The sequence below is a fragment of the Cornus florida genome, unplaced genomic scaffold (assembly GCF_030987335.1).
Source record: "Cornus florida cultivar Cherokee Brave unplaced genomic scaffold, ASM3098733v1 CherokeeBrave_3.0.0_Hap2_Chr02, whole genome shotgun sequence".
Lineage (NCBI taxonomy): Eukaryota > Viridiplantae > Streptophyta > Magnoliopsida > Cornales > Cornaceae > Cornus > Cornus florida.
In genome coordinates, this window is record NW_026775572.1 from 64,974,327 (window position 1) to 64,988,933 (window position 14,607).

The following is a 14,607-nucleotide window of genomic DNA, read 5'->3' on the forward strand; positions in this document are numbered from 1 at the left end:
AGAAAAAAGAAAAACTCAAGCTTAAACAAATATATATTTATAGATGAATTATTAATATAACTTTAATTTTTATTATTCTATTTATTGAATTTTAGTAATTCGGTTTCCTATTACTACTATTATTAGTAGTATTTTCTACTACTATATTATTATATAAATCATATAATACTTACATTTTCTTTTCTAATTAGATTTTTATTATTTCCTACTACTATATTATTATTAGTATTTTATTCTCTAATTCTATTTTCCTTTATTGAATTAAATAAATATATTTTTGAATATTTTAAAATTTCTTATTCAATTAGATTTTCTTCGATTGAATTTTAGTAGTTCAATTTTTTAATATTATATGTTTCTTTCTCTAATTAAATTTATCTATGTGAAGATTACCAACTTCAACTTGTTCAATATAGAAAAAGAAAAAAAAACACTCGTGCTTAAACAAATATATATTTATAGGTGAAGTATTAATATAACTTGAATTTTTATGTAGTGTATCATTGTACCATTATGATTGTAGGATGAGGATCGGGCTTTCTCTGCAAAGCTTCACAAGGTGGTGTCACTCTTGCAATTATCTCTAACTGTGTAATCTCCTCGTGTTACATGAACATGCGAGATTAATAATAATTTTTTTTAGCATTACATGAACACGCATGATTAATAATAATTTTTTATTTTTAGCATTACAATTACAAAATCTAGACAATGAACACATAAAAACATTGATAGATAAGAGAAGTTAATAAAGTATATGAGACTATCAGAGAGTAAATTCTTTTAATTAGCATTAAAATGACAAATTTTATACTAGAAACATATATTAAAAAATTAAAATATACACACAGTATAAGAAAACTTATATTGAAAAATTAAAATCTAGACATAGGATAGGAGGGATTTAGTTTTAGGGGAAATAGGATGGTCAATTTTAGTTGTTTAAGAATTTATTTATAAGTAGAATTTGTGTTAAATTGAAAGTTAGAAAAGGAATTAGTGTGTGGCAAATATATTTTTTAATATTTTAATATTAAATATGTCCTTCTCAAATTACCTTTCCTTTTATATAATTAAATATTTTATATTAAAACGTTTCCATTTCTAATTAGTTTGTTTTTTATTTTTATTTTTTTATTTTTTATTTTTAAATTAGGTAATTTGTGATAGAGTTTTATAGAACTTTAATATTTGAAAATATATTAAATATTATATATTAAAGTGTTGTATATTTTATATATATATATTTTCTTGTCTAATTAGAAAGACTAAATTATTTATTTACTTTAAGATTTGAAAATATATTAAAGTATTATATATATATATATATTTATATATTTCCTTTATATATTTTCTTGTCTAATTAGAAAGACTAAATTATATATATATATATATATATATATATATATATATATATTTTATATATATTTTCTTTTCTAATTAGAAAGACTAATTAGATTTTCTTTTTTTTTTCTAGGTAATTTGTGATAGAGTTTTATAGAAACTTTTTGAAAGACTAAATAATTTATTGTCTTTATATATTTCCTTTATATATTTTATTTTATAATTAGAAAGACACAAAAATATATTAAATATTATATATTAAAGTGTTTCCTTTTTCTAATTTGGTAATTTGTTATAAAGTTTTATAATTTTTTTTTAAAAATTTGTTATATATTTTCTTATTCTTATTTATTATTAAAAAATAATGTACTGAAATACTTTGTACTTTTAATAATAATATAGATATAGATATAGATATAGATATATATGTGTGTGTGTGTATATATATATATATATATATATAGTATCGTTATGTTGTGGGGCGAAGAAGCAAAATCATATATGAATTTAACGATAATTTTGACATTTTGCATTTTGCTTCTTTTTTATTTTTTGTTAATGATAGAATAAGGTTAATTTAGCAATTTTACTACCAAAATTATGATTTGTCCTTATTTGCACAAATTGAAAATAAGGGAGTTTTTCGAACATTAGGGGGTTATTGCACATTTTGTATATTATGAGATTTTTTTTTTTTTTTCGCAGTTAGCCATATATATAATATACTTAGAATTATACAGTACGTAGTGTTCAACTGCTCTTTGGAAAAGGAAATTATATACTCACTTTAATTATAACTTTAGGATCTAATCCTCCGGTAATTAGTTAATTAGCCTTTTTTTTTTTTTTTTCTTTATTTTAAGAAACGTATTCTTTCTTTCCATCCCATTAAATATCGTTATAAGAAAATGATAGAACTAGACAATTTATTAAAGGAAATAAGAAGAAAATAATTTTACTTCAATATCTATTTAGTACATATACAATTTTTTCATCAATATATTAAATTTTGGGCAATTTTTTGTCGGAAAATACAGAATCGATTTATCTGTCAACGTTCTTTTTCATAAAACTTATTTCTCATTGATTTCGTTTCAAAGATTACTCCCAAGCTTTATTTGATCATTATACTCTCTCTCCGTAACAACTTGGCTACTCTTTGTCAAATTGACCAAGTAAAATTAATTGAGAAATTAAAAGTCATCATTTCTAGTTTCTTCCCACACTTTATTTTAAGAAAATATATACCTAAATGATTGTAAATAAATAGAAAACAAATTCTCCATTAGAATACTGTAAATTAAGGACTTTGGGAAAACTTAGGATTGTGCAATGATATTATACACATTTTGGCATGATTAACACTTTGAACATTTAGATGGATATATAATAATTTATTAAGGGTTGTTTTGCTGGACCCTTCTAAAAAAAATTATGAAGTCAATAGCCATCTCTTAATTCTAAATTAGTTGCTCAACAAATTCAAAGTCTTTAATTAAGCGAGTATAAAACATGGATCAATCTTGAAATTTAAATTTGGATTATAATCAATACTTCTCGAGCAATCTTATTCAATGGCCATTTTATATGTCTCTCTTAATTAATTTTATTTGGTTTTGGCTACTGGTTGCAATTTTTTTATTGGCTTCTCATTGTTAAATAGATGGCAGCCGGTAGCAATGGGGAAGAATTTTTTACAGGATGAAGAAACCTGGCAAAGAGTAGTAAAATTGTTTTATTCTTGTTTCCTTTAATAAATTGTCAGTTCTATCATTTCCTTATAACCATATTTATTTAATAATATGAAAAGAAAGAAAAAAAAAAGTCAATTAACTAATTACTATAGATTAGATCCTAAGGCTATAATTTTAGAAGTTGAATACTACAATATATATATATATATATATATATATATATATATAATTCTTTATATATTTTCTTTTCTAATTAAATTTATTATTAAAAAATAATATACTGAAACACATTAATATACTAAAACTCTCGTTCAATAATGGTAATAGATATAGATATAGAGTATTGTTATATTATGAATTTAAGGATAATTTTGATATTTTGCATTTTGTCCTTGTTTGCACAAATTGAAAATAATAAGGGAGTTTTTCAAACAATAAGGAGTAATGGCACATTTTGTAAATTATGAGGTTTTTTTGGGAGTTAACCAAATTATATATAATATACTTAGAATAACATATATATATATGTATATATATATATAATATTCGAATTAGATCTCGGGTTTCACTTTTGTCACTGCCACCATCCAACTCCAAGTTGTAAGGACCTAGTGTTTTAGGGTTTTTCTACTGCATGCAACAATCATTTCTATAACCATGCCTTTCCGTTGTTTTAGGTCTTTGTTACTGCGACGTCAATCATGGCGCAGACGCAAAGAAGAAGAGGAAAAAGAAAGCTCTGTTGTTGATCTTCCGTCCTCTATCGTTGTCGACATTCTTTCAAGGCTTCCAACCACTGCCCTCTTGAATTGCAAGTGGGTTTGTAAGACCTGGCAATACTTAATCTTGCAAGATCCTTATTTTACTAAGATTCGTCTGTCCAGACCCAATCTGACCACCGATATTGTGCTTTGGGATTGGGATGAAGAATGTTTTTACTTGCTCGACCTTTTAGAGGTCTCTAATTATGTTGGTCCAATGAGGTTCAGAATCAAATTTAATATCCTAAATCTCAGAAGAGTGGGTTCTTGTAATGGCTTGTTATGTTTGACCGATCACTCTGTTGTTCACAATACGGACACTATTTACATAAGCAATCCCATTTTGGGAGAGTGTGTTGCCCTTCCCAAACCCATAATAGAGTCAAATATATTTCCAGTGGCATACCTATTTGGATTTAGTCCCACAACAGGGCATTATAAAGTCCTAAGAATAAGTAGATGCGGGGTGGGTATGCCAATTTTGTAACGACCCGCTCCACCACATGGTATGATATTGTCCGTTTTGGGCCTGAGCCCTCACAGTTTTATTCTTGAACTTTACCCCAAAATGCCTCATACCAATTGGAGATGACACACTTGCATATAAGCACTTCACCTTTTCTCTACCCAGGCGACGTGGGACTGTGCACCCGTAGCTCGCCAGTGGTCATCACAATCCACCCCCCTTAGAGGCCCGACGTCCTTGTCGGCACACTTCTGGCTGGGTCAGGCTTTGATACCATTTGTAACGACCCACTCCACCACATGGTATGATATTGTCTGCTTTGGGTCTGAGCTCGCACGGTTTTGTTCTTGGGCTCTACCCTAAAAGGCCTCATAGTAATTGGAGGTGACACACTTACATATAAGCACTTCACCTTTCCTCTACCCAGGCAATGTGGGACTGTGCACCCGTAGCTTGCCAGTGTGGTAGCCTGCCAGTGTCTCTTGCACCCGCCTACGGCATACCTGCCCACAAGGTCATCACATCCTCTTTACTACTCGAAGGCTGAGGTTTATACTCTTGGAACTGTTACGTGGAGAAATGTTAGGCTTCTTCCTTTCCCAGGAGGAATGGGGATAGTTAATTTGGATGGAGCTATTTATTGGATGATTTCGAGTCCTAGAACTTCTGAGCTAATATATTCGTTTGATGTTACAGAAGAGCAGATTTGCCCTATCCCATCTCCTCGTGACTTGGCGTCTCCTCGTAACTTGGCTATGTTGGGATTGGGTGTGTTAGGAAATTGTGTCTGTCAATGTTTTATTAGTTATAATGGTTATAATTGTTACGACCATTATCTTGATATGTGGTCGATGAAAGATAATGGAGTAGCAGAGTCTTGGACTGAAGTCCGAATTTTGAGAATCTCTGGAATGGTGGATAGTTTGGTCAGTCACTGTCTTTACCCGATCACACTATGGAAAGATGGAGAGATATTGTTTGTAAGTGATCATTGGATGAATATTCTACTTTTATATAATCCCAAAAAGGAGCGTTTTATTGCACTCAAGGTACTCAACCGGTGCAGTGCACTTACCTACAGCAGCTCAAGCTATTCTTCACTCAAGGATGTTGCAAGCACAGGAGGTTTAAGGATGGTGGATGTTAAGTCAAAACAGTAATGTACGTACTACTTCCAATCCATCACTAAGTTCTGTTAATGCTTTATAAGCTTTACTTATATCCATGTACTTGTGCTCGTGGAATATCAGTTGGTGTCTACTTCAAATTAACCTGAGATATATATATTTTTGGGTTAATTACAATGACACCACTGAGGTTTGTCTTAATGACAACCATATATAAATTGGGTTTTTTTTGAACAATGACACCCCCAAAGTTTAATAAAGTTAACAAAGGCATCCCAACTATCACCTGCCACCTCTGCCACTTAAGGAATTTACATTGTTGCCCTTTTCAATTATCAATTAATCAATTAAATAATAAAATTACCCTTTTAACCTTGTATAAATAAAATAAAATAAAATAAAATAATAAAAACCAAATCCAAAAATTTCCCTTCTCCTCCTCGATACCGTCCATTACCATACCACCTCTATCTTCTAAATCAATATCTGTTGCAGTGAATGTCTCACCCACCATCACCACCACTTCACTATTCCAAACCCAAATCTTCAACATACACTCACATATATTTTTATATATATATATACACACACATTTATATATATATATATATATATATATATATATATCTAAGGTAATAGACTTCGACGGTGGCCGACGCAGGTAATAGACTTTGACGATGGCTGATGCCCAATTTGATGCGTCCAAATTCAAACCGTAAATCAAACTATTTTCACAATGATTTCAACAATCAACCCACCCATTTCCCTGAATCCCAGTTAGTTGAACCCACCTATTTCCCTGAATCCTAGTTAGTTGAACCCCTGTATACAATTTTATATATATATATATATATATATATATATATATATAATTGGTGAAATAGTTTAAGAATTGGTGAAATCATGGTGTTTGGGTTTAACCGGAAATTTAAGATAACCGAGGTAGAGCCACCCCCGGACGTGAAAGCGGCATTCGTGAAGTACACCGATAAGGGGTCCCACATGTTGGTGTATCAGCTGCACCAGTTTTTGGTCGAGTATCAGGGAGAGGAAGTGTTCAACAACTCGGATTTTTGGTGGTGGTGGCGACCAGATCTGAGGGTTTAATGACAACAGATTTTTTGGTGGCGGCGGCAGTGGCGGGATCCGAGGGTTCAACGACAACGGATTTTTTGGTGGCAGCGGCGGGATCCGAGGGTTCAACGACGACGGATTTTTTGGTGGCAGCGGCGGCGAGATCCGAGGGTTCAACGACGACGAAAGGGAGCGTGGGTTGGGTTTGTTAGGGTTTGAGAGATTATGGTTATCTGTTGATTTGTTTTTTCTATGGTGGTGGTGGGTTTGTTAAGGTTAGGATTTGAGAGATCATTGCTCTGTTTTTTTTTGTTGTGGTGGTGGGTTTGTTAGGGTTAGGATTTAGGGTTTCTGATGGAGAAGGTGAGAGGTTAGAGGAAGTAGTGACGTATACTGATGACAAACCAAGGGTAAAAACGTCATTTGTGAGTTTGGATTATTTTTAAATTTAAATTAATAAAATATTGAAGGGCAATCTTGACTTTTCACACCTTTTAAGGGCTTGTTTGGATTCAATTTCTGATAGGGGGTGTCATTGTTCAAAAAAAGCCCAACTTGTATATGGCTGTCATTGTGATAAACCTCAGAAGGTGTCATTGCAATTAACCCTATTTTTTTATTGCAACAACGTCTTATTTTTTTCTTCATGTATTAGCTAGGTTCCAAACTTGGATTTTTTCTTCATATATATTAGGTTCCAAACTTGGATATAGTGATAATAATGTAATAATGTTATGATTGACAAAGCTTATACTCAACATTTTAAACCAAATCTTAAAGTGATTGTTCATATGCACACTCCAAGGAAATTTTATAATTCATTGAGTTGCTCTTAGGATTTAGAAATAGGGAAGTCTATTGTGTTTCGGTAAAATATATTTACGCTTCTTTTGTCATTTTATCAACTAGATTGTTCTTTGATTTAATTTTCTTGCAATTTTGTGAAACATTATTTTTGCCTGCAGAAATATCATTTGACAAGTGTTTTGTTAACCTTTATATAAAATTAGTTTACAAACTTTTACCAAGGCTTAAATATAATTGGTCACATTGTAAGCTTAATTTTGGCTAGTGATGATTCAATTGTTTAGATATATATAAATATTTTTAAACAAGTCAATATTAATAGTGCATATGGAGATTCCTTGCTTTTAGGATTTGAGAATTCAGAAAAATCTATTGGTCTTTTCATATTGTTCTTTTCATACACATTTTGATCAGTATTATTATTAGTTTTTTTTTCTCCTTATTCGTACTATCTCAAATCAAGGCATTTTCTTTTCAGTTTTCTTGGTTGTTCCTCATGTATCATATTCAAATTACATCCAGTTCTATTTGTTGCACAATATGATTCAAAGTATCTTTGCCTTTTGATTCAAATCTGATGTATTGTACTCGGATTGAAATCCTTACCTTTTATCCCACTCCAACTATTACCAGAAAGGGCAGAAGGGTGGGGGTTTTGAAACTTGGTTAAGTTTCTGTTGGCACCAAAACTTGGCAGCCACTTCAGCAGCGACGTGGACCAATGGGAAGCCGATAAGTGTTAAACATGTCCAAGAATGGTCGGCTAATGGAGAAATAGTAGGAGAAGATTTAGGAAGATATCTATATATTCAGCCACCTCACCAAAAGGGTTGTTACTAAACAACCGAGACTTGTGTTAATTTCAAAAGGAAATTTCATTAAAAATAGAACATTGGGAGAAGTTGGCTAAGGTGACATAATTAAGTTCCTATAAAATAGGGATTTAGTTATGAGAAAGGAAATTGAATCCTTATGGAAATGAAATTCAAAAGGAAGGGGCAGCCACGTGAGTGTATGGGTTAAGGCTATAAATGGTCTTCCAGCCATTTAAGGGAAATATTTCAGTCAAGCTTGAAGAAAGAAGTTGCTAAAAATCAGCAACTTACTAGCAATCTTCCAGCAGCTTTCTACCGACTTCTTAGCAATCAATATTTTCTTCAACAAAGGTATTCTATTTGAAGCAAGACGAAACAAGAGGAGAAGAGACGTGAAAGACTACTGGAGTACGACCTATTTTCAGCAACAAAGTAAAGCAAATCAAGGAAAAGAGAGATTTCAGTAAAGACTTTTCCATTGAAACTGGAGCATCGATATTGAAGGCGAGGAATGTTGGGCCGTAGCTCAGTTTGAATTTCAAAAGAAAAAGATTGAAGCAAGAGAGATTTTAGCAAGAAATAATTAGAAATTAGTTGGTTTTAGAACTTCTATAAATAGAAGTATTGTATTCCATTTCTAACTGGTCCAGCACCACCACAAAACATGCATTTCAACTAAAAATGTTTTCAATTGACTCTACGTCATTTTCCTATCAATTTCTTTATTTCAATTTAATGGCAATTGATTAGATCCTCGTCAACTATTTCGATTCAGCCATTTACTTTCTTTCAATTTCAATTATGCCAATTTTAATTACACAATTTTAGTTAGGCTTTCAATTCAATGGCAATTGATTAAATTCTTGCCATTGAATCGTAGTGACAATTGATTAAATTCTTGTCATTACTTGGCTGATGGCAATTGATTAAATTCTTGCTATCATGTTTCAGTGGTGATCGATTAAATTCTTGCCATTGTGTTTGGCTGGTGGCGATCGATTAAATTCTTGCCATTGTGTTTGGCTGATGGCGATTGATTAAGTTCTCGCCATAACGTTCGGCCGGCGATCGATTAAGTTCTTGCCGCCTGTTTTCACTCGGCCATTCCATCCATTCAAACATTCATCAGCCGTTGTATTTCTTTAGACACTCTAAAAAGTCCTTGTTACAAACAAGGCATAAAAGAACCTTGCTGGGAGTTCTTACTAGTCTCTCTCCCACACAATCGCCTGAGAGTCAGCCATCGGAAAAAGGGATAGGCTAGTGTTCAATTACATATTTTGGGTATTTTGTACAAATACTCTGGCACGCCCGCGAAGAGTCCATCGACCGGCGTAGGGAACAAAAACCGTGCGAACACGTTTTGGCACGCCCGGTGGGACCACTACTAGAGTGTTATAAAAGAGGAAAATATGTCGCGGCCCACAAAAAATTCTAAGGCCGTGGCTATTGATGAAGATTTGGAGGAAGGCGATCAGCCAGTACAGGCTGAGAACTCTGCAGCAGGTCCTACTGATGAGTTAGTCGTACTTCAAGCACATGTTAGCTCCTTGGTAGATGCAATGGGAAGGATGGGAGCACGCTACAACGACTTGCATGAAAATATGTCCCAACTCTCAGCCTTTATTTTGAACAAGCCGACTCAAGCTAGCAGCTCCAACAATCAGGAATCGGTTTCTCAGCCGAATCTATCATAAGCTGCTCGGCCAGAGAAGGCCATTGAAATATCACAGCCATGGCCGCCAGTAGTGACACTCCAACCAGGTGCAACATCAAGTCAGCCGGTTCATACGCTACTCACCTGGGTAGAAAGCTATCCTCAGCCTACGTTGGCAGGTTCTAATCAGCCACCAGTAGTAGGTTCGCGGCCACAGGTAATTCCACCAAACCCTCCTCGGATGCCTTTGAACTCGGGGGGCAATCAGATCAGGTGGAGGCCACCGAACCCACTGTATACTCATGTGCCGCCACAGGTAGGGCTCGGGGGGCAGAATATGGCTAATCAGCCACATGATTGGCCGAATTGCTATCAACCAGCGGCTAATCAGCCGCCAGTTTTTTATCAGGTACCACCAATATTAAATCAGCCACCTCAAGTCATGTTAGATAGAAGACAATTAACTGATTTACTCACAGAAGAATATGGCCTGGAACTTAGAGGTGCCGGCCGACCAATTTATAGAACTCCTTATCCAGAAGTGGTAGACCAAGTTGAGTTCCCTAGAAGATATAAAGTCCCTGACTTTGTAACCTTTAGTGGAGAGGGGAATCAATCGACCGTGGAACATATTGGCCGATTCACGGTTCAATGTGGAGAGGCCAGTGTTAACCCGTGGTTGAAATTGAGACTTTTTCCTAACTCTTTGACAGGGGCAGCTTTTTCATGGTATATTCGTCTACCTCCTAACTCTGTTTTTAATTGGCCACAGATGGAGGAATTATTCCACAATCAGTTCTACCGTACGGAGACAGAACCTACTCTGGCTGATTTATCCAGGCTAAGTCAATTGCCTAGTGAATCGGTCGAGACATTCATTGCAAGATTCAGGAGAGCAAGATTAAGATGTCGTGTACCTCTTCCAAAACAGGAGTACATTCGTTTGGCTTTGAACGACCTTGATTTTGAACTTCGGAAGAGGTTTGAAGGAGTTCCATTTCGTGACATGTATGACCTGGCCGAGAAAGCTACCAGGTATGAGTTGGTTCTCAAAGAGGAGAAAGAACGAAAAAATTCCTCTAAAGGTACGTACTATAGGGACCCCAACTATGAAGTTTATTCAACTGATGTGGTTGAAGAGGAAGATTTTGAAGCTAATTTAGCCAAAGTCATTCTAAAGAAGCCTTATGTATGTGACGCTTTAACAAAACCAAATGTATCCACCAGTGGTACTCAGCCATCGACTTCATCGGCCAGGAAGGGTACGACTGATACTGGTAAGGTTTATACGTTTGATCTAGCCAAAACAGAACAAATTTTTGATCATTTGTTGGCCGACAAACAAATCGTTTTGCCAAAAGGACACAATATACCATCGACCAATGATTTAAAAGGAAGAGAGTTCTGCAAACTTCATAATTCATGGAATCATACTACTAACAATTGTTATGTATTTAGAAATGTATTGCAGAAATCTATCGATGAAGGTGTATTGAAATTCCCTGAAAAGAAGCCAGATGTAATAGGGGTCGATGGCGATCCATTTCCTAATATTGTCAGTACCAATGTAATCAGCCTGGCAACTGAAAAAGCCGCTGATAATGGTAGACAGGAAAGATTACCAAAAGTTCTTGGTAGTTCATCGGCCAGTAATGATGAGCAGAAAGTTAAGGACTTGGAAATTCAGTTAAGAGAAGCTCAAATTGCCCTCATCAACCATGGTTGTTGTCCAAATTGCAAAGGCCGAAGGAATGACTCAGACAAGAGGGGCTATTTCCAATCAACCAGAAAGCGCAATGTCCATGAAAGGTTAGGCCATCAGCCTAGACAGAATCACGAAGAAATCAATCGATCAATATTTAGAGAAAATGGGCCGAGGGCAGTGAGAATCATTCGGTCATCGGTGGCCGATAGAGTCCTGCCAGAACAACATTTTTATCCTAGTTTCAAAAGGAAACCAACAATTCAGTCAGAAATATGGGTTCAAAAAGGAGAAGAATCTAGCCGTGTAAGAACGGTTAGACCTTCTTTGGTTGACCATGGCAGATGGACTTGAGTAAGCCACCCAAAGTTTCCTAAGCAACCTCCTACACGTACTCAAAAAAGGAGGATGCAAAGAAAAAATGCAGAACTCAAAAGGAAAGAAGACAAGATCGACCATGATCAACTAGAAAGAAAAAATGAACCAGTGGTGGCTGAAGACATAGAGGTCGCTACATCCTTTGAGAATAAGGCATGCTTTTATGAAAAAAAAGATGATCAGCCAGACCAGGATCCAAAGCATGCGGCCAAGTACAGAATTCGTTTTGGTTCTCTCCCGGATGAGGTAAATTGTAACATGGTATTTGTTTTGCCTTCTGTGTTTGAAGCAAGGATAGAACCAACGATGAACAGGGATGTTGAGTCAGCCAAGCAGGAGAAAAAGGCTGAATCTTCAGAAATTAAGAACGATTCGACAAGTTCATCGGCCGGGATAGGATTGATCTCTCAGGATCAGCCATCTAAGGCCGATAAAATTATTTTCGAAAAACCACCTTTGTCCATGACACAGCAGTTGAGGCCGTTGTATGTTAAAGTATGGGTTGAGGGTCAGCCAATCAATAGGGTTTTGGTTGACAATGGTTCGGTGGTGAATGTCATTCCAGCAACTACTTTGAAGAAATTGGGTAAAACCATGGACGATGTAGTTCCAACCGACGTGGCCATCAGTGGTTTTAATGGAGGATCTAGTAACACCAAAGGTATTCTACCTTTGGAAATTACTATTGGCGGTAAGACATCCTTTACGGCTTTCTTTATCATTGATTCAACCGCGGCCTATAATCTCCTTTTAGGCCGAGATTGGATTCATCCTAACATGTGCATCCCATCAACTTTGCATCAAATGTTGATTTTTTGGGATGGAAATGAGGTAAAAATTATTGAGGCCGATAACAAACCCTTTATAGCTAGGGTGTATTCGGCTGAGGCTGCACTTTATGATGAAACTGTTGTACCTATCAAATTTGTTGGCATTAACAGGATGGGACAACCAGCAGCGGCAACAATGAAGAAGAATTTAATTAATGCTGATATTAAAGAATTATTGTCAGAAGCAGCTCGGCCGAAAATTGATATTTTCAGGTCGTCCATCAAGGACATTGAAGATGTTACTGATGGATCACAAAACCAATGAAGAAAAGAAGCGGCAAGCTTTCAGGGCCGCTTGCATAAGACTGAAAGCATATCTGGTTGAGAAGAGATTGGCCAGAGAAGAACAGCTATATGAAGAGGTATCGGCCAGCACGGTCGATATAATTGAAGAAGGTTTCGAAAAGCTGGATGCAATCCAACTTGAAGATTTGGAGTCAGCCCCTTCCAGGATGGAAGATAATAAAGCAGAGGTGCAAGATCCTTTATTGGAAATAAATGTTGGTACTAAAAAAGATAATCGGCCATTATTTGTTAGTGCTTTGCTTGAGCCTAAATTCCAGGCCGATTTGATTAAATTATTAAATGAATATAAGGATTGCTTTGCTTGGAGTTATGAAGAGATGCCTGGCCTGTCTAGAAAATTAGTAGAACATAGATTACCGATCAAGAAAGATTTTCAGCCATATAAACAACCACCAAGAAGGATGTCTTCGGAAGTAATGCTCAAAATTAAAGAAAAAATTGAGAGATTTCTTAAGGCAGGATTTATTCGAACAGTTAGGTATGTTGAATGGCTGTCTAATGTTGTTCCAGTAATGAAGAAGAATGGCAAACTTAGAGTTTGTGTGGATTTTCGCAATTTAAATAATGCCACTCCAAAAGATGAATATCCAATGCCTGTGGCCGATCAACTTATTGATTCGGCCGCTAAGCATGAAATATTATCTTTTATGGATGGCCATTCAGGTTATAATCAAATCTATTTAGCCGAGGAAGATATTCATAAAACGGCTTTTAGATGTCCTGGGTCAATTGGTACTTTTGAGTGGATTGTGATGCCATTTGGCCTAAAAAATGCTGGGGCTACTTATCAAAGGGCAATGAATTCTATCTTTCATGATATGATTGGCCGATTCATGGAAATTTATATAGATGATGTAGTTGTGAAATCATCGGCCAAGAGACAGCATTTGGAACACTTGAAAAGGGCCTTTGAAAGGATGAGGATTCACAAATTGAAAATGAACCCATTGAAGTGTGCATTTGGAGTTTCAGCCGGGAATTTCTTGGGGTTCTTGGTACACAAACGAGGTATTGAAGTTGATCAGAACAAGGTCAAAGCTATTATAAATGCTAGGGCCCCAGCCAACAAAAAACAAGTGCAAAGGTTCCTCGGCCAGGTAGGTTTTCTTAGAAGATTTATTTCTAACCATGCTGGCCGAGTGCATGTCTTTTCGACTTTAGTGAAATTAAAGTCACATGAGAAATTTCATTGGGACGAATCCCATCAGAAGGCCTTTGACAAAATAAAAGAGTATTTGGCAAACCCCCCCGGTTGTAATGCCTCCAAGAAAGAAGTGGCCGTTAAAGCTTTATTTATCAGCCGCAGAAGAATCAATTGGTAGTATGCTCGCACAAGACAATGAACATGGAAAGGAGTAGGCTGTCTACTACCTGAGTAGAGTACTAACTGATGTAGAATGCAGATATTCCTTAATTGAGAAGCTTTGTTTATCTTTGTACTAGTCTGCCATGAAGTTGAGAGTATACATGCGGCCTGTTGATGTTTACATTCTTTGTCAGACTAACGTGATCAAGTATATGCTATCAAGGCCATTGATCACTGGCCGAATAGGTAAGTGGGCTTTGGCTTTGATGGAATTCAATTTTATCTACGTCCCACAAAAATCAGTAAAAGGAAAGGTTTGGCTGATCATCCTTCAACTGAT